Source organism: Carassius gibelio, chromosome A13 (assembly GCF_023724105.1).
Source record: "Carassius gibelio isolate Cgi1373 ecotype wild population from Czech Republic chromosome A13, carGib1.2-hapl.c, whole genome shotgun sequence".
Lineage (NCBI taxonomy): Eukaryota > Metazoa > Chordata > Actinopteri > Cypriniformes > Cyprinidae > Carassius > Carassius gibelio.
In genome coordinates, this window is record NC_068383.1 from 1,988,421 (window position 1) to 2,009,511 (window position 21,091).

The 21,091-nt window shown below is 36.1% G+C and overlaps 1 protein-coding gene and 2 long non-coding RNA genes across 19 annotated transcripts in view; 2 read left to right on the plus strand and 1 right to left on the minus strand.

Moving 5' to 3' along the window:
* Positions 1-21,091, plus strand: part of LOC128025855 (nidogen-1) — a 118,148-nt gene that overhangs the window by 18,942 nt on the left and 78,115 nt on the right. The window lies entirely within an intron of this gene.
* The window catches only part of LOC128025858 (uncharacterized), a 43,714-nt gene continuing 26,708 nt past the window's right edge, over positions 4,086-21,091 (plus strand). Inside the window, exons 1-4 of one of the 4 annotated variants that reach the window (XR_008186273.1) lie at positions 4,086-4,321; positions 6,348-6,444; positions 6,570-6,653; positions 7,301-7,960. This is a non-coding gene — a long non-coding RNA (uncharacterized LOC128025858). Of the gene's footprint in view, positions 4,322-6,347; positions 6,445-6,569; positions 6,654-7,300; positions 7,961-21,091 lie in introns of those variants that run through there. The other 3 variants (XR_008186268.1, XR_008186271.1, XR_008186269.1) reach the window with 3 other exon arrangements.
* Positions 10,137-21,091, minus strand: part of LOC128025857 (uncharacterized) — a 43,920-nt gene continuing 32,965 nt past the window's right edge. For 3 of the 14 annotated variants that reach the window (XR_008186254.1, XR_008186262.1, XR_008186266.1), the window contains exons 3-8: positions 12,253-12,336; positions 11,480-11,584; positions 11,297-11,393; positions 11,099-11,163; positions 10,784-10,996; positions 10,137-10,695 (exon numbers count right to left, since the gene is read on the minus strand). This is a non-coding gene — a long non-coding RNA (uncharacterized LOC128025857). Of the gene's footprint in view, positions 10,696-10,783; positions 10,997-11,098; positions 11,164-11,296; positions 11,394-11,479; positions 11,585-12,252; positions 12,337-12,461; positions 12,705-13,617; positions 13,870-21,091 lie in introns of those variants that run through there. The other 11 variants (XR_008186252.1, XR_008186258.1, XR_008186259.1 and 8 more) reach the window with 11 other exon arrangements.

Here is a 21,091-nt window from a genome sequence, read left to right on the forward strand (position 1 = left end):
TTTCTGGATTATCATATCCAACTCTTCCATAGTCAAATCCATCTCACAAGACGACCGATTTCCATCACTTATAATAGGTGTGAATGCTTGAACTCCCTCAAAAAAACTATCAGCAAACTGAGGATTAAACGAGGAAGAATAAAGCTGTGAATAAAAATTAGAAACAAAATTAGAAACTCTAGCTTCATCTGTGACCAAATTGCCCTCAATATTTAGACAACATATTTTCTTAGATTCCCCTCTTTTCTTTTCTAAATTAAAAAATATGCTGAATTTTTTTCTCCGAATTCTAGCCACTTTACTCTGGATCGAATAAAGGCACCCTTAGCCTTTTCTACATAAAAGTTATTTAAATCTTCTTTAAGATTGTGCAGTTTTACTTTATCAACTTCACTAGTCTGTTGCTTGCCTAAAATTTGATTCATTTCACTTAATATGGAGGTATACTTTAAAGATTTTGCCTTGGCTAACTGTTTACTAAATCGAATAGAAAATCTTCTACACTCGTATTTAAACATTTCCCAATTAGAAGATATTGAAACATCAGGTTTTGCTTTAAATTCTTCAATGATGCTTTTAATACCCAAACAATAAGAGGGAATCTGTAGTAGAGAACAATTTAGTTTCCAATATCCAGGGTTTCTGTGACAACCAGTACCAGAATCAGACAAAATGAGATCAATAAAAGCATGATCTGTGAGGGGAGCAGGAAAGATACTACTGGACTTAATAAAAGAAGATATACAGTCTGATGTAAGCCAGTAATCTATACACGATTTTCTCGAAAGATCTTTACTGAACCAAGTGTATGAACAATCTTTATCGTGCATAAACCTGTAAGCATCCAAAAGAGAAAGGTTACTACAAAAATCATTAATAATAGTGTTACACCTGCATGACTCTCGTTTTGGGGGAAATCTATCCAGACATAGGTCAGGTGCTTCACTAAAATCTCCCCCAACTATTACTGCAGCAGATGGATATTTACCTTTTAAATCAAGAATTTTAGAAGACAGATCCTGAAAAAATAAGTTATTTTGTGTATGATTATTAAAACCATAAACATTAACCAAGATAAAGAAAAAATCCCCTAGAAGAATGACAGCAATAATCCATCTACCCTCGGTATAAGAAAAGGACTGCAGAATCGAGCCACTAAAATTACGGTCAAATAATAAAATCAAAACTCCAGCGGAGTGATTAGTACCATGACAAAATAAAACCTTACTTCCTCACTGATTGCGCCAAAATGTTTCATCTTCATAACAAGAATGTGTTTCTTGAAAAAAATAAACATCCCTTTTCTGTGACGTACAAAATAAAAATAAAGCCTTGCCTTTAGATAAATCACGAATCCCCCGTACATTAAGAGAAAAACAAGACAGTTTAACCGCCATATGAACAGTAACAAAACGAGAAAAATAAAATAAAAAATACTATACAACTACAATCGTAACAAAGTTATTAAATGTAATACAGAATACAATTAAAGTGCAAAACTTGAAACATATCCATACCCCTTAATAACGGCCCCCCTGAAGCCAGCACGGCGACCCTCCTTTCGGGCTTTCTCCACCAAAGGCCACAGCTTGTTCCGTGCTTCCTTCGTCCTCTGCGTCAGGTCCTCTGAGATCCTAATCTTCTTCTGTTTGAGCACTTCTGATCGTCTTGCATCAGCCCAGACACGATCGCGGTGAGATCAAGAGAGAAATGATACAATTATCGTACGTGGGCGTGCATTGCCCAGTTTGGGGCCAAGCCTGTGCGCAACATCAACCGAAGACTGCAGAACATCTGCTAAGCCTGGTGACACCTGAAGAAAAATGTCCATTATTACCATCTTGACATTCTCCCCAACTTCCTCCAGCACACCCGAAATCCTCAGATTCCAACGCCTCTTGTAGGCATCCAGCTCATCCACTTTATCCCATAAGCGTTTATTTTCTGCAGCCAGCGAAGATAGCTGGGAGTCCATTTTATCAGATTTAACAGCTGTAGTCTCTGTTTTTTTGTCAACGGCGTCAACCCGTGTTGTGAGATCGGAGATGAGGGTGGATTTCTCGACCTCCAGAAGTTTCTCCATAAAGTTACAATTTCGAGGTATCATCCACCTCATCATGACGCCACACAGGAACGACGTTAATGAACTTTGAGGGGAAAAAAATTAGGAATTCGCAAAACATAGCCTATCTTTGAAGTATAGGGAGCGTGAACAAAACTAAAATCAGCCCATTGATGACAAAAGAACCTTTAAAGGGGAATAATAATCAAGTTTTGCACAAAATTCAGAGAAGAGACAAAAAATATGACCTACACCGACGCCATCTTGAAGACGCCCCTAATAATAATAAATACCTATATATGTCTATGGACAGACCCACGTGGGAAGAGAGCTCTGCCAGGAAAGTCTCAAAAACACACACACACAAATCCGAGTGGATTCGTAGTAAATGACGATTCGTACATTCAGACACTCCTAAATTTTAAACATTCAAAGGTTTTTGTGCACAGTTGTATATCTACAAATTGTTTTTTGCATTTGTGAAATGTATTTTATAAATATATAATTTTATTTTGCGCTTGTGAATTGCTTTTTGTGAATATATTTTTTTTAGGCAAGTTAATTTTTTTTGTGTGTACGTGAATTAGGTTTCATGCATGTGAAATTGTCTACGCATGTGTGAATCGTGTTTTTTGGGTGAATTATATTTGAGACTAATCTGCTTCTATATTAAAATGATTTAAAATGCATTATATATGTAACCCTTTTCGTCTGTGTGCTCCCCCAAATGGCTCTGCGTTGTGTTTGGGTGATGATTGAATGAGGAGGACACAAAGATCGTTGACGTCACAGCAGTGAATCTTATTTATTGGGCACTTTATCTGCATCAGCCACTTTTCACAAGGAAAATAGAACTGTTAGTTACTAATATCAAAACTAAAATGCATATAAAATCATAAAACAAAACAATATAGTTTTAGCTGCTGTTATATTAAACCTTAAATCAGGGGGGTTCTCAAAGACCGGAAAAATAACTTTCCACATATGACAATTAATGTTGAATGCCACATGCATCCCAAATACAAAGAATAAAACTCAAAATACTTAGATAAATGTTAAATACAATACAATATAAAGAAAAATATACCACACCACATGGAAGGTACAATCCATTAAATAATATCAGAAATACAAAACCATCTTTCACAAATAAGTGCACATATATGTTAGTTAACATCAATCAATCACCTTTATTTATATAGTGCTTTAAACAAAATACATTGCGTCAAAGCACTGAACAACATTCATTAGGAAAACAGTGTGTCAATAATGCAGAATGACAGTTAAAGGCAGTTCATCATTGAATTCAGTGATGTCATCTCTGTTCAGTTGAAATAGTGTCTGTTTTTATTTGCAATCAAGTCAATGATATCGCTGTAGATGAAGTGACCCCAACTAAGCAAGCCAGAGGCGACAGCGGCAAGGAACCGCTATTGCATTGATAGTGTTTAGCTAGACATGCAGCAAATGCATATGGTTTATATTTTCATCTATGGACTCCTGAAATGGACTTTTATGTCTGTGTGCAATTCTGTGAGAAATCATAAGTCTGAATGAATCTTCATCCCATCTGCTCGTATTTACTGCTCACATGCAAACATTTACTGTAATGACTAACATCAGTGAAGCTTATAAACCAAGGATGCGTTAGCAACAAAACTGGCCTGAGACTCATTTGACTCGCTCAGATTCTGGATGTGTGCTTCATGTGTTGTCTAGACAGCCAGTCCCAGACAGACAGATATATGAACGCTTGGAGGCGGCGGTCATCGTCTTGAACAGTTTCATGCATGTTTGAGAGTCTTTCTGTTGTTTGTGCAGGAGAAAGTGGTGATTGCAATTGCTTTTGACTGTGTGGAGAAGATGGTGTATTGGACAGACATCAGCACACCTGCCATTAGCAAAGCTAGTCTACAAAGTGGAGAACCTGTCCACATCATTAAATCAGGTAGTTTTAGTCAATAGATCACCCAAAAATGAGTCGCTGCATTGTTCAATTCTTATTCACCATCTTCTGTGGATCCAACCCGTTCTCATCAGTCTGCGTATAAATAACACGACTTTACACTTTCTATTTGCGTGTAATGCATACGCCAAATGCCATTTTTGCGTGCATATGATACGCCAATCCTTCCCATTAATTTCGGTGGAGAGCAGATGCGTCCAAATAACACGCATCATCTTCAGCGGCAGTGACGTCACTAGCGAGGCTCGTTCAGTTCACCTGATGCGCGTACACCTTCAAACAGGTAAGCAAGGGTAAATATATTTTTTTATTCTTCTTTTTGTAATGATATCACGTGGTTAAGCGTATTGTTTTAATTATTTCAGTATTTCTGCATCACGTTAGACAGGGCCGTGTTTTTAAAGGGCAGTTTATGCTCCAATTATGGGTCAGTGGGCTGCTCAGCTAGCCTACCATTGTCATTAGCCTAAGCTAACCTGTACTGTTTATAGACCTGTTGCAGTTTTAAATAAATTTATGATGTGACATATGGGTCTTCAGCTTTTAGACATGACTAATACAAGCACAACAAAGCACCCAACCCAATATCGCGTGATAATCGTGATCGTGTAAAAAGTCCACACATTTAGCATATTTTTACAATACTAGCCTAACTTTTGCTTGACCACGTCATGTGTAGCCAATACACACACAGTAACTACAGCATATTTACCATGCTTCTCCTACTGTAACCGTAGTTTTACTCTGGACTTTGTAACGCACATAACCACGACATTTACTATGGGTTTACCATAGTAACCATAGTTTTACTCTGGTATTTGTATTTACTAACACACAATAACCACGACATTTACTATGGGTTTACCATAGTAACCATAGTTTTACTCTGGTATTTGTATTTACTAACACACAATAACCACGACATTTACTATGGGTTTACCATAGTAACCATAGTTTTACTCTGGTATTTGTATTTACTAACACACAATAACCACGACATTTACTATGGGTTTACCATAGTAACCATAGTTTTACTCTGGTATTTGTATTTACTAACACACAATAACCACGACATTTACTATGGGTTTACCATAGTAACCATAGTTTTACTCTGGTATTTGTGTTAACTAACACACAATAACCACGACATTTACTATGGGTTTACCATAGTAACCATAGTTTTACTCTGGTATTTGTATTTACTAACACACAATAACCACGACATTTACTATGGGTTTACCATAGTAACCATAGTTTTACTCTGGTATTTGTATTTACTAACACACAATAACCACGACATTTACTATGGGTTTACCATAGTAACCATAGTTTTACTCTGGTATTTGTATTTACTAACACACAATAACCACGACATTTACTATGGGTTTACCATAGTAACCATAGTTTTACTCTGGTATTTGTGTTAACTAACACACAATAACCACGACATTTACTATGGGTTTACCATAGTAACCATAGTTTTACTCTGGTATTTGTGTTAACTAACACACAATAACCACGACATTTACTATGGGTTTACCATAGTAACCATAGTTTTACTCTGGTATTTGTATTTACTAACACACAATAACCACGACATTTACTATGGGTTTACCATAGTAACCATAGTTTTACTCTGGTATTTGTATTTACTAACACACAATAACCACGACATTTACTATGGGTTTACCATAGTAACCATAGTTTTACTCTGGTATTTGTGTTAACTAACACACAATAACCACGACATTTACTATGGGTTTACCATAGTAACCATAGTTTTACTCTGGTATTTGTAGTTACTAACACACAATAACCACGACATTTACTATGGGTTTACCATAGTAACCATAGTTTTACTCTGGTATTTGTAGTTACTAACACACAATAACCACGACATTTACTATGGGTTTACCATAGTAACCATAGTTTTACTCTGGTATTTGTATTTACTAACACACAATAACCACGACATTTACTATGGGTTTACCATAGTAACCATAGTTTTACTCTGGTATTTGTGTTAACTAACACACAATAACCACGACACTTACCAGGATTTTACCACAGTAACTGTTTTTACTCTACACTATTTGTAAAGCACAGTAACCACTAAGTTTGCCATGCCTTTAATATCTTTTTGTGATGTAATTGTAATTCAGTGTTTTTTCTGTCTTGCAGTTACGTCGGATTACATACTCCACAACCTGTAATCCAGCAGATCTTTAAAGAAGCCATCTCTTGTAAAATCTCTCTCTCTCTCTCTCTCTCTCTCTCTCTCTCTCTCTCTCTCTCTCTCTCTCGCTCTCGCTCTGCTAGAATTAACAGGGAACTTCAACTCCACGCTCCCAATGCTGATATTGAAGAAGCTGTCAAGGGGGCTGAACAAGTCCTTCAAAGGATCAACCCTTCACAGGTAATGTTGAAGACTCTTAGTTATAACTGGTTTGCTTTAATGAACGCATCCTTATATTATGTGTTAATCAAATATTTTGGTCACAGATCATTTTAACACACTGTCTCAACATGTTTATATTTCAGGAAGGCCTGTCATGAGATTTGAATTTGACCATCTTGTGCATTTATGAAGAAGACCAAAAGCTGCAAAGGCAAACACTTCCAATGGTACGTCAGATACATTTTTCTCAGCATTTGATGTTTCTTAAATTTTGGTTCACTTAGCCCATCAGGAAGAACACTCAACAAAGAGCATGTTGTAGTAGTAATAATTCATCCAATAATCATATTATATTGCACAAGCGTACTTGTACAAAATTCTACAACTTTTACTCCTACTGCTGTTATTGGCTATTACCACAGCTCCCATCAGATTGTGCCCATTGTAAGAGTGTTTATATCATGAAGTTTAAATGAAGTCCATTGTATTTTTTATTAATCTTTACAAATTGGTGCCGCCTCTTCCTGTTTCAACAGTACATGATATCTGTCCACACCTCATAGTCTGCCTTTCTTTCTATGGTGATGTTACTGAACACATCTGTCTTAGAAGCAAGAGAATGGAAATCCTAGTTTAACTTTTCAAGTGCTACAAATCAGATCTTCAATGAATTTGGGCAATCAGATCACTTAAAGTTGTTCACACAAAGACCAATAACTATAATGAGAAGTATTTTAGCATCCACACCAACAGACAATACTGTACAATTACTGCTATGCTCACTGCAGTTACAGTATGTTGTATTCTGCCATTTGTTGTTGTCAGTGTTTTTGTTGTTCATAATGTGATAAATTATCTTTGTTTCTTCTTGCAGGATTTCTCACAGATTACTTAATCATTCTTCATCAGCTCTTCACAATATCAGCCCATTCAAAAGCTTCCAGATCTTCCTCTCTTGTGTGACACATCTGCTCTCAGTCCTTTACTGCCAACCTCCAGTCTTAGCATTTCTGCTTGTATTAATTTTTCCTCTACATTCATCACTCCAATCTCTACTATAAGCACTCCTGTATATATATATATACACATAATAATAATAATAATTATTATTAACCATTTATTTGTTTTGCATTTATTCACAATAGAAGCAAACAATGATTACAGGATATATGTTTTTAAAGGTGATAATTGTAAAATATTGGAGCATTGTTCTTAATCATTTTTGCCTATTTGGTTGATAAAGGGAAGAAAACAATATATTTTCAACTGTAGCATTGATTATTCTTTGGCATCTTTTGTCAGGATTTCTGTAAACAAATTCCCTTTTTATTTTTGAATATTAAACTTATGTTTTTTGAAGGGAGTTTCTGTTGCAATTTTGTTTGTTTGTTTTCACTTAGTTACCTCTATGCATTTTTTTTTTTATCAACTTTTCTTTTTTTTCATAGTGGAATAAACTGGAGAGAGACTGTTCTGGGCACTATGTTTATCTGCGAAAATTTTGACATATCAATAAACACTGTAAAATGACTAGACAATGAGTGATTGATGTCATGATGTTTGTTTGTTTGTTTTCTATTCCTATAGTTCAACTGGTGGATCTAAGAATGGCAAGTTTTTAGGGTCCATTTCCATGAAACGTAGATGTGATAAATTGTTTACCTTTAATACACTATAAATACATTGTAAATATTACAGAAGGAAAATTGAGTAGTAGAAAAATATTGTGTTTAAATAATCTTCAGAGGTGTTTTTTTTAAGCAAATGAAACATTTTGACATTTATTTTTCACACAGTATATGCACACTTTTGAGTTTAAGTACTGTACACTAATATTAGTGTAAACAATGTAGCCTATTCAATACAATGGGAATCATTATACCTTCGTTAAAACACAAAACAAAAAAAAACACCTTTAATCAACGTATTTCTTGCTGCATCAGGGTAACTGCAGCTTCTGTCCATTCACTACAGGAACCCGGAAGCTCCCGGCATAAATGACCATATATGTACAAGTTAGTGTGACGCCTCTGCTCAACTGGGTTGCCATTGGCTTTGACGTTCCCTTGGCTCTCGCAGAACTCGCTGTGATTGGACTATCTTTTAACCCAAATTATAAACCGCTTAATGTTGCAAAGTCCGTTTGACTGTAATTATTACGTCAGTAACACCTTCAGTTAACAATGCAGTGTTGCTATGTCGTGAGAAATTACCTCTTTACCGAAATCGTAACCCTAACCCTAAGCACAACTCCAATAAACTCCAAATACCAGCGCTAATATTACTCGCGTTCTAACGATAGAATGGCAGAGGCTTATGGGTAATGTAGTTTAAAATGTTTAATAATTAAAAAATGGGAAAATGCAATCTTTTTTAACAAAGGGTAATCTAAACATGTTCATTGTGTAAACATTAATGACATATTTAAGAGGCAGGCTGAAATTCGATATTTTACTAAGTGCACTTTTTTAAACACCTTTATACCACCTTTCCATATATGTTTGAAAACTCTGTCCAACATTATTTAATTAGCATAGCATAAGTAGTTGTCCTGCCATTTTTTTCTTTGACACTATAATCAGACTTTGATTTACAGCCATTTGAAATTTACATTTTTTTGCTCTTCTAGGGGACTTTACTGGGCCCTTGAAGATGGAAGGGCAGTAAAACATACACATACCTTTTCTCATCATGGACAACAGACTGTGCTGGGTCATAATTTTTACGTTTTTCTTTTCAACAAATTGCCAATATGTAAGTTGTAAGTCATGTTTATCTTAGAATAAGAATAGAACCATAAAAATATACATCAGTGCCTATTTGGAATAGGCTCCAAATATTGAATTATATCAGGTGCAAGGATACAGTATTGAAAGTAAACAAAGACACCAATTTAAACAACCAATACATACTGTGACACTTCATTGTACTTTCACAGTGTCAATGTGTCATTCAGTAAGACAAGGTACAGAGAGTGTGTAGTTTATAGTGCAAAGCCATACAATTCATGCAATGCAAAGAATCATATATTAAGAGCTAATTTGTGTCTCTGTGTAAAATACTCCTCATATTTGTCCTCCTCGGGTACTAAACATCAGTAATGTGCATGCTCATCTTGCTTATTATACAGTACTGGATTCATGTTGATCTTTCCCTTGTCCATCACCTTCAGTTGTACATGAAATTCCTGCAGCATTATAGTCCATGCAGTATCTTCTAATGCAGCTTTCAGCCTGCCCTTCATCTAACTGAATGTCATTAACGTAACCAAATGTTCATTTCTTAATTAAAACACATTTATCTATTGTTTACAAAATTAAATGGTGTATTTACCAAACACCATTCTTAATATAGAATTTTCACCCTACTTTATTATCCAACACCATGTGCAGTACTTTACTGGAGGATACAACATAAAGACAACTAAAGTAGTGTATTAAGACAAATGATATACAATTTTTAACAATATTAAAAATGGGTTATGTTAAAACCATGTTCTTCTAATCAGATGAAACTATGCAAATGCATGCATGGTGAAATGTCTTGAGCCCCAAAGAATCACATCAAGTTTTTAGAGCTCTCCTGCTTTTCTTCCTCTTCTTGCTTGTCCATGTCCTGGACATATCATAATCTTCCATGTCATACATTTTTTTTGCAGTTGTTATGCAGCACCCTACAGCACAACTGATGAACAAAAGACATGTAACTAATTTAAATCAAATATCTTTATTGTCACAATACAATGAACACAAGTATACAGGTGATGAAAGTCTTGGGTGCAGACTGCAGCGTGACAGTATGGATGACAAATGAATTAATTCATGAATATATATGAAATACAAATTCTGAATATATATATATGCAACACACATATATAAGGGACTCAATTCAGGTAGAGAACAATATATGTTAAAAATTATGCTATACAAAGAGCATGAATTGAAAACAATAATAATCACAGTACACATACATCTCTGCAGTATAGCACGGTATGAAATAGTGCAAACAGAATGTCAGGGTGCATAATAATATTGAGTCCAGTCAGCATAACTGATAAGAGTGCAGGGCATATGAGGTTGGTGGGGTGTGTATGGTTTTACTGGTATGAGTTCAGTTCAGTCTGATTGCCTGTGAAAGGAACTTGTCTCACTGTCTGCTGGTGTAGGTTCTGTGATAACGTCTACCTGATGGTAACAGTGAGAGCAATCCATGGCTCGGCTGGCTGGAGTCTCTGACGGTCCTCCTCACACTCCACCTGGTCTAGATGTCCTGGAGGGCCAAAACATATATTTAGGTTATGGTAAATCAATAAACAATATATAGTATTTTTATTTATAATTGTTGCACTGGACTTAACATTGATTCTTGTTGGTGATATTGGCCAAAAGAATCCCACCACAACTAGCTCTCGTTGTTTAGCTATGATGTTTACTTTTACAGGCCGTAACATCTGAGCTGTCGCAGTAGAGCGGTTTGTGAATGCAGTCTTCACAGAAGATAACTGATGGGTTCAGGTAGCAGTGATGCACTCGGTGGCCATTCAATTGATATCTTCATCAATTGGCTTCATCTTAATTCAAACAAACAGACAAAACAATAAGTCAGCAATAACAGCAATAACCATTCTAGAGTAATAGTGTTGGTGAATACAGTTGCAGGTGTCAGTACTCACCATATTCAGTCATTTCCTTCCCAAATCACAGAGATGATGCACAGCTTATTTGCTCATTTTAGGAGCTATAAAAAAGATGTATATGTGAAAAACTATAACTGCGGACTTGAAAAGTCTTTTGAGAGGTCAACATCAATGTTGTACCACACATAACTGCATTGAATTCAGACATACAAATGGAAATGTGAAACTTTTCACCTTTCTGTCTTTTCTTTTGGGGCACAAGAAGTCCATGTTCATTCCTCATTTCTTTAGGACTGGTTTGACTGATTTTCTTTGCGTTTCTGGTCTTCAGCTGTAAAACAAGAAAATATTTATTGACCCCATGTTTAATCATTATTGTTGTTTAAAAATATAAATAAAGCAGATATCATTATATACTTCAAGCACAAGTTCCTTGGCAACTCTAGTAGGCTCCTGAGTTCATCTGTACACATCAGATTCAGCGTCTGAGAAAATGCCATCATGCAAACTCTCAGTTTCTGCCTTACAACAGAGCATAAAAGAATGTGTGAGTGAGGGAGTACAGCATGAAGATGAAGTGAAAAAGGCAGAGAAAGGCAGAATTTTGTGTATAAATTTAACAGAATGAGGGGAACATTTAAGAGATTTAAGAGAACAGTACTGTCTGTTGGTGTGGATGCTAAAATACTTCTCATTATAGTTATTGGTCTTTGTGTGAACAACTTTAAGTGATCTGATTGCCCAAATTCATTGAAGATCTGATTTGTAGCACTTGAAAAGTTAAACTAGGATTTCCATTCTCTTGCTTCTAAGACAGATGTGTTCAGTAACATCACCATAGAAAGAAAGGCAGACTATGAGGTGTGGACAGATATCATGTACTGTTGAAACAGGAAGAGGCGGCACCAATTTGTAAAGATTAATAAAAAATACAATGGACTTCATTTAAACTTCATGATATAAACACTCTTACAATGGGCACAATCTGATGGGAGCTGTGGTAATAGCCAATAACAGCAGTAGGAGTAAAAGTTGTAGAATTTTGTACAAGTACGCTTGTGCAATATAATATGATTATTGGATGAATTATTACTACTACAACATGCTCTTTGTTGAGTGTTCTTCCTGATGGGCTAAGTGAACCAAAATTTAAGAAACATCAAATGCTGAGAAAAATGTATCTGACGTACCATTGGAAGTGTTTGCCTTTGCAGCTTTTGGTCTTCTTCATAAATGCACAAGATGGTCAAATTCAAATCTCATGACAGGCCTTCCTGAAATATAAACATGTTGAGACAGTGTGTTAAAATGATCTGTGACCAAAATATTTGATTAACACATAATATAAGGATGCGTTCATTAAAGCAAACCAGTTATAACTAAGAGTCTTCAACATTACCTGTGAAGGGTTGATCCTTTGAAGGACTTGTTCAGCCCCCTTGACAGCTTCTTCAATATCAGCATTGGGAGCGTGGAGTTGAAGTTCCCTGTTAATTCTAGCAGAGCGAGAGAGAGAGAGAGAGAGAGAGAGAGAGAGAGAGAGAGAGAGAGAGAGAGAGAGAGAGAGAGAGAGATTTTACAAGAGATGGCTTCTTTAAAGATCTGCTGGATTACAGGTTGTGGAGTATGTAATCCGACGTAACTGCAAGACAGAAAAAACACTGAATTACAATTACATCACAAAAAGATATTAAAGGCATGGCAAACTTAGTGGTTACTGTGCTTTACAAATAGTGTAGAGTAAAAACAGTTACTGTGGTAAAATCCTGGTAAGTGTCGTGGTTATTGTGTGTTAGTAAATACAAATACCAGAGTAAAACTATGGTTACTATGGTAAACCCATAGTAAATGTCGTGGTTATTGTGTGTTAGTAACTACAAATACCAGAGTAAAACTATGGTTACTATGGTAAACCCATAGTAAATGTCGTGGTTATTGTGTGTTAGTTAACACAAATACCAGAGTAAAACTATGGTTACTATGGTAAACCCATAGTAAATGTCGTGGTTATTGTGTGTTAGTAAATACAAATACCAGAGTAAAACTATGGTTACTATGGTAAACCCATAGTAAATGTCGTGGTTATGTGCGTTACAAAGTCCAGAGTAAAACTACGGTTACAGTAGGAGAAGCATGGTAAATATGCTGTAGTTACTGTGTGTGTATTGGCTACACATGACGTGGTCAAGCAAAAGTTAGGCTAGTATTGTAAAAATATGCTAAATGTGTGGACTTTTTACACGATCACGATTATCACGCGATATTGGGTTGGGTGCTTTGTTGTGCTTGTATTAGTCATGTCTAAAAGCTGAAGACCCATATGTCACATCATAAATTTATTTAAAACTGCAACAGGTCTATAAACAGTACAGGTTAGCTTAGGCTAATGACAATGGTAGGCTAGCTGAGCAGCCCACTGACCCATAATTGGAGCATAAACTGCCCTTTAAAAACACGGCCCTGTCTAACGTGATGCAGAAATACTGAAATAATTAAAACAATACGCTTAACCACGTGATATCATTACAAAAAGAAGAATAAAAAAATATATTTACCCTTGCTTACCTGTTTGAAGGTGTACGCGCATCAGGTGAACTGAACGAGCCTCGCTAGTGACGTCACTGCCGCTGAAGATGATGCGTGTTATTTGGACGCATCTGCTCTCCACCGAAATTAATGGGAAGGATTGGCGTATCATATGCACGCAAAAATGGCATTTGGCGTATGCATTACACGCAAATAGAAAGTGTAAAGTCGTGTTATTTATACGCAGACTGATGAGAACGGGTTGGATCCACAGAAGATGGTGAATAAGAATTGAACAATGCAGCGACTCATTTTTGGGTGATCTATTGGTTAAAACTGACTAAAACTACCTGATTTAATGATGTGGACAGGTTCTCCACTTTGTAGACTAGCTTTGCTAATGGCAGGTGTGCTGATGTCTGTCCAATACACCATCTTCTCCACACAGTCAAAAGCAATTGCAATCACCACTTTCTCCTGCACAAACAACAGAAAGACTCTCAAACATGCATGAAACTGTTCAAGACGATGACCGCCGCCTCCAAGCGTTCATATATCTGTCTGTCTGGGACTGGCTGTCTAGACAACACATGAAGCACACATCCAGAATCTGAGCGAGTCAAATGAGTCTCAGGCCAGTTTTGTTGCTAACGCATCCTTGGTTTATAAGCTTCACTGATGTTAGTCATTACAGTAAATGTTTGCATGTGAGCAGTAAATACGAGCAGATGGGATGAAGATTCATTCAGACTTATGATTTCTCACAGAATTGCACACAGACATAAAAGTCCATTTCAGGAGTCCATAGATGAAAATATAAACCATATGCATTTGCTGCATGTCTAGCTAAACACTATCAATGCAATAGCGGTTCCTTGCCGCTGTCGCCTCTGGCTTGCTTAGTTGGGGTCACTTCATCTACAGCGATATCATTGACTTGATTGCAAATAAAAACAGACACTATTTCAACTGAACAGAGATGACATCACTGAATTCAATGATGAACTGCCTTTAACTGTCATTCTGCATTATTGACACACTGCTTTCCTAATGAATGTTGTTCAGTGCTTTGACGCAATGTATTTTGTTTAAAGCACTATATAAATAAAGGTGATTGATTGATGTTAACTAACATATATGTGCACTTATTTGTGAAAGATGGTTTTGTATTTCTGATATTATTTAATGGATTGTACCTTCCATGTGGTGTGGTATATTTTTCTTTATATTGTATTGTATTTAACATTTATCTAAGTATTTTGAGTTTTATTCTTTGTATTTGGGATGCATGTGGCATTCAACATTAATTGTCATATGTGGAAAGTTATTTTTCCGGTCTTTGAGAACCCCCCTGATTTAAGGTTTAATATAACAGCAGCTAAAACTATATTGTTTTGTTTTATGATTTTATATGCATTTTAGTTTTGATATTAGTAACTAACAGTTCTATTTTCCTTGTGAAAAGTGGCTGATGCAGATAAAGTGCCCAATAAATAAGATTCACTGCTGTGACGTCAACGATCTTTGTGTCCTCCTCATTCAATCATCACCCAAACACAACGCAGAGCCATTTGGGGGAGCACACAGACGAAAAGGGTTACATATATAATGCATTTTAAATCATTTTAATATAGAAGCAGATTAGTCTCAAATATAATTCACCCAAAAAACACGATTCACACATGCGTAGACAATTTCACATGCATGAAACCTAATTCACGTACACACAAAAAAAATTAACTTGCCTAAAAAAAATATATTCACAAAAAGCAATTCACAAGCGCAAAATAAAATTATATATTTATAAAATACATTTCACAAATGCAAAAAACAATTTGTAGATATACAACTGTGCACAAAAACCTTTGAATGTTTAAAATTTAGGAGTGTCTGAATGTACGAATCGTCATTTACTACGAATCCACTCGGATTTGTGTGTGTGTGTTTTTGAGACTTTCCTGGCAGAGCTCTCTTCCCACGTGGGTCTGTCCATAGACATATATAGGTATTTATTATTATTAGGGGCGTCTTCAAGATGGCGTCGGTGTAGGTCATATTTTTTGTCTCTTCTCTGAATTTTGTGCAAAACTTGATTATTATTCCCCTTTAAAGGTTCTTTTGTCATCAATGGGCTGATTTTAGTTTTGTTCACGCTCCCTATACTTCAAAGATAGGCTATGTTTTGCGAATTCCTAATTTTTTTCCCCTCAAAGTTCATTAACGTCGTTCCTGTGTGGCGTCATGATGAGGTGGATGATACCTCGAAATTGTAACTTTATGGAGAAACTTCTGGAGGTCGAGAAATCCACCCTCATCTCCGATCTCACAACACGGGTTGACGCCGTTGACAAAAAAACAGAGACTACAGCTGTTAAATCTGATAAAATGGACTCCCAGCTATCTTCGCTGGCTGCAGAAAATAAACGCTTATGGGATAAAGTGGATGAGCTGGATGCCTACAAGAGGCGTTGGAATCTGAGGATTTCGGGTGTGCTGGAGGAAGTTGGGGAGAATGTCAAGATGGTAATAATGGACATTTTTCTTCAGGTGTCACCAGGCTTAGCAGATGTTCTGCAGTCTTCGGTTGATGTTGCGCACAGGCTTGGCCCCAAACTGGGCAATGCACGCCCACGTACGATAATTGTATCATTTCTCTCTTGATCTCACCGCGATCGTGTCTGGGCTGATGCAAGACGATCAGAAGTGCTCAAACAGAAGAAGATTAGGATCTCAGAGGACCTGACGCAGAGGACGAAGGAAGCACGGAACAAGCTGTGGCCTTTGGTGGAGAAAGCCCGAAAGGAGGGTCGCCGTGCTGGCTTCAGGGGGGCCGTTATTAAGGGGTATGGATATGTTTCAAGTTTTGCACTTTAATTGTATTCTGTATTACATTTAATAACTTTGTTACGATTGTAGTTGTATAGTATTTTTTATTTTATTTTTCTCGTTTTGTTACTGTTCATATGGCGGTTAAACTGTCTTGTTTTTCTCTTAATGTACGGGGGATTCGTGATTTATCTAAAGGCAAGGCTTTATTTTTATTTTGTACGTCACAGAAAAGGGATGTTTATTTTTTTCAAGAAACACATTCTTGTTATGAAGATGAAACATTTTGGCGCAATCAGTGAGGAAGTAAGGTTTTATTTTGTCATGGTACTAATCACTCCGCTGGAGTTTTGATTTTATTATTTGACCGTAATTTTAGTGGCTCGATTCTGCAGTCCTTTTCTTATACCGAGGGTAGATGGATTATTGCTGTCATTCTTCTAGGGGATTTTTTCTTTATCTTGGTTAATGTTTATGGTTTTAATAATCATACACAAAATAACTTATTTTTTCAGGATCTGTCTTCTAAAATTCTTGATTTAAAAGGTAAATATCCATCTGCTGCAGTAATAGTTGGGGGAGATTTTAGTGAAGCACCTGACCTATGTCTGGATAGATTTCCCCCAAAACGAGAGTCATGCAGGTGTAACACTATTATTAATGATTTTTGTAGTAACCTTTCTCTTTTGGATGCTTACAGGTTTATGCACGATAAAGATTGTTCATACACTTGGTTCAGTAAAGATCTTTCGAGAAAATCGTGTATAGATTACTGGCTTACATCAGACTGTATATCTTCTTTTATTAAGTCCAGTAGTATCTTTCCTGCTCCCCTCACAGATCATGCTTTTATTGATCTCATTTTGTCTGATTCTGGTACTGGTTGTCACAGAAACCCTGGATATTGGAAACTAAATTGTTCTCTACTACAGATTCCCTCTTATTGTTTGGGTATTAAAAGCATCATTGAAGAATTTAAAGCAAAACCTGATGTTTCAATATCTTCTAATTGGGAAATGTTTAAATACGAGTGTAGAAGATTTTCTATTCGATTTAGTAAACAGTTAGCCAAGGCAAAATCTTTAAAGTATACCTCCATATTAAGTGAAATGAATCAAATTTTAGGCAAGCAACAGACTAGTGAAGTTGATAAAGTAAAACTGCACAATCTTAAAGAAGATTTAAATAACTTTTATGTAGAAAAGGCTAAGGGTGCCTTTATTCGATCCAGAGTAAAGTGGCTAGAATTCGGAGAAAAAAATTCAGCATATTTTTTAATTTAGAAAAGAAAAGAGGGGAATCTAAGAAAATATGTTGTCTAAATATTGAGGGCAATTTGGTCACAGATGAAGCTAGAGTTTCTAATTTTGTTTCTAATTTTTATTCACAGCTTTATTCTTCCTCGTTTAATCCTCAGTTTGCTGATAGTTTTTTTGAGGGAGTTCAAGCATTCACACCTATTATAAGTGATGGAAATCGGTCGTCTTGTGAGATGGATTTGACTATGGAAGAGTTGGATATGATAATCCAGAAAGCCCCCCTCAATAAAAGCCCTGGTCCAGATGGACTCCCTTTTTACATACCTAAATTTATATTTGAAAAATGTGGAGAGTTGAATTTTTTATTGTCTTGCGATTTTAAATGCAACAAACTTCCGCTCAAGCTTGCTAATTTTCATAAGCAAGCCTTGGAGGCCTGTAAGCTTGCCTTTTGCCACAATTTTTCCCCTCATAGGAGTATTATATGGAACAATCAGAATGTGCTTCGTGGAAAAAAATCTATCTTTATTAAGGATTGGGTTGACAAAGGTGTTATTTTTATTTTGGATTTATTGAATAAGGATGGTAACTTTTATTCCTACAATTAATTTATCAACCTTTTTGGAGTAAGTTCATCACCTAAAGTTTATAACTGGGTTACTAATTCTATTTCACCTAAACTTTTGCATATGGTGAGGTCATTCTGTAGCTACAGAATATCCGTTTGTGAAAAGCCCCAATTGTCTATTGGAGGTTTGGAGCTTTCCAATGTCAAATGTAATAACTTTTGGATTAGAAAATGTCTTATTAGGAAGTCTAGTTGTCATCCCAAAGCTTTTTTTAAATGGAAATTGAATTATCCTTCTCTTTCTACAATTAATATATGGACTGGCATTAATAAGTTTCTGTTACCTAACAAGTGGAAAGAGCTTCACTTTAAAATTCTACATAATTACTATCCCTGTAACTCTCTCCTTTCTAAATTTAACTTCGACATATCTTCTCACTGCACATTCTGTAATTCTAATCTTGAAACAATACCACATCTGTTTTTTGAATGTGATTATGCAAAAGAGTTTTGGAAAAAAGTAGCCTGGCTTATATTTTCTGTTTATTACAAACTCTTTACATTTGAGGTTGTGAATGTGCTGTTTTTGATTTGGGACACTGGGTCAAAGGAGATGGATGACAGATTAAAATTGCTCACTTTATGTGGCGCGTTTCATCTTCATAAGTGTAAAGTAACTTTTTCAAAGCCCAATTTTAAGCTTTTTTGTGTTGATCTTAAATTATTTTATGACTCTCTTTGTTTATCAGCTAATAAGAAAGCTGCTAAAACTTCTTTGCTGCTTAAAGAAATTATGGTTTCATTATAAGTTACTTCCTGAATTTCTGAAGTTTTATTATTTATTTGTTTATTCCCAGTGTTATTTATTTCTATTTACTTTTATTCCTCTTTTATATTTGTAATGTCTATGAATCTTTTGTGAATTTTTTTTTTCCGTAGACTATCCCTTATCTACTGCCTTGCTTTACTCTGAGTGTTTTGTATTATTTTGTATTTTATTTTTTGTGTTTGATTCTGTATCCCCTGTGCAATGTTAAATAAAAAAAAATAAAAAGACATATATAGGTATATATGATGTCTATGGGTCTGTCGTACTCTTTACCCAATCAGATGCGAGCTTACCATTCAACCAATCATATCATAAGCCACTGAGTGAATTCAAGGAGCACGATTCTGCGCAAATTTTGCGCAATATGGATTAATTAGAACGGAAATTAAGCCTTTACATCAGTAATCCAGCATGGCGAATGAAGAACGGGAAGCACGGGTAAGAGTTTAGTTTATTTCATAAAAGTCTGAGTTTACACATTTTATCGTTTACACATTCAATCAAGACAGTTTTTCTAGTTAGAAAACTAGTTCGAAAAAAAGGGGGTGCGCGAATGGAAAAATGTAATGGCGGTCTGTTTTTTTTTTAAATGGGATTTTTCCATACAATAAAAAAACATGAACAGTAAACATTTCCTTTGTAATCGTTTTTATTTTAAATAAAATAAAAACTATAATTTATTAGTTTTCGATGGAAACGTAGAAGACAGATGCTGGTGGTGACAAGTCACTGTTTTAATAAGTGAATCATTGATTCAACCGATTCATTCAAACGGCTGATTCATTCATTAAAGGGGGGGTGAAATGCTCGTTTTCACTCAATATCATGTTAATCTTGAGTACCTATAGAGTAGTACTGCATCCTTCATAATTCCAAAAAGTATTTAGTTTTATTATATTCATAAGAGAAAGATAGTCTGTACCGATTTGTCCCGGAAAAACACGAGCGCCTGGAGGCTTGACGTGTGGGCGGAGCTAAAGAATCACGAGCGTGAGTTGCGTTGACAGCGTTTGGAAGCTGTGACAGCTGTGAAGGCTGAAACTGAACGAGAGCAGCAGCAGCAACGACTCGCTCCGAGCGGGGCTCGAACCCGGGTCTCCGGCGTGGGAGGGGACGCACTAACAAGGAGGCGGAGATATTTGAAGCAGTTTTACTCACCACCTGTGGTTCCAACACACAATCGTGACCCTATTTCGTTGGGATTGCATCATCCTTAAGAAATAAACGATACGCAAATCCGTCGTCAAACTGGGCTTTGTTTGTAAAACAAGCATCTTCGAAATGCAGGGAACAAACACAAACACTTGCACAACTCCGTTGATGCTCTGTAAAAATAAACTCCATCCACTGGTCCCTTAATGCTGTTTCTCTTTTGGTAATCTGTGCAGGGTTGTCTTGCCCTGGCAACCAAAAACATTTCGCGATGCTCTCGCTCTGATCAGTGAAGTCTGTTGTGCTCTCAGTGCTCTGCTATACGGGAGCACGCGCTCTTCCGGCAGAAGTGCCTCAGGACCCATATAAGGAAATTCCGCTCCATCTAACGTCACACAGAGCCATACTCGAAAAAAACTTTCCGAAACGTGTGACAAACCGGAAGGAGTATTTTTGGAACAGAAAACGTACAAATTAATTTTTGAAACTTTGTCCATGTTTAGCATGGGAATCCAACTCTTTAACAGTGTAAAAAACTCAGTATGCATGAAATAGCATTTCACCCCCCCTTTAAATGAAGGAGGTAACCGTTTTATAAATGGCTCACTGAATCATTGAATCGTTTAAAAATGAATCATTTAGTAACAAAAGACTGTTGCTCGGAGATGCGCGACTGTTCTGCTTTGGCTTTGCTTAGAATTATTTTTGTTTGAAATGAAGTAAAAATCCACAATGTCTCTTAAATGTAAGTCAGTATTACTTGTGTATTTAACTCAATATCACATTTGCAATCGAGCTGAAAGTCGGAAAAACATCATTCCTGGTCGTGTGATGTTGCACATATTATACAGAATATTTATATTTTTTGT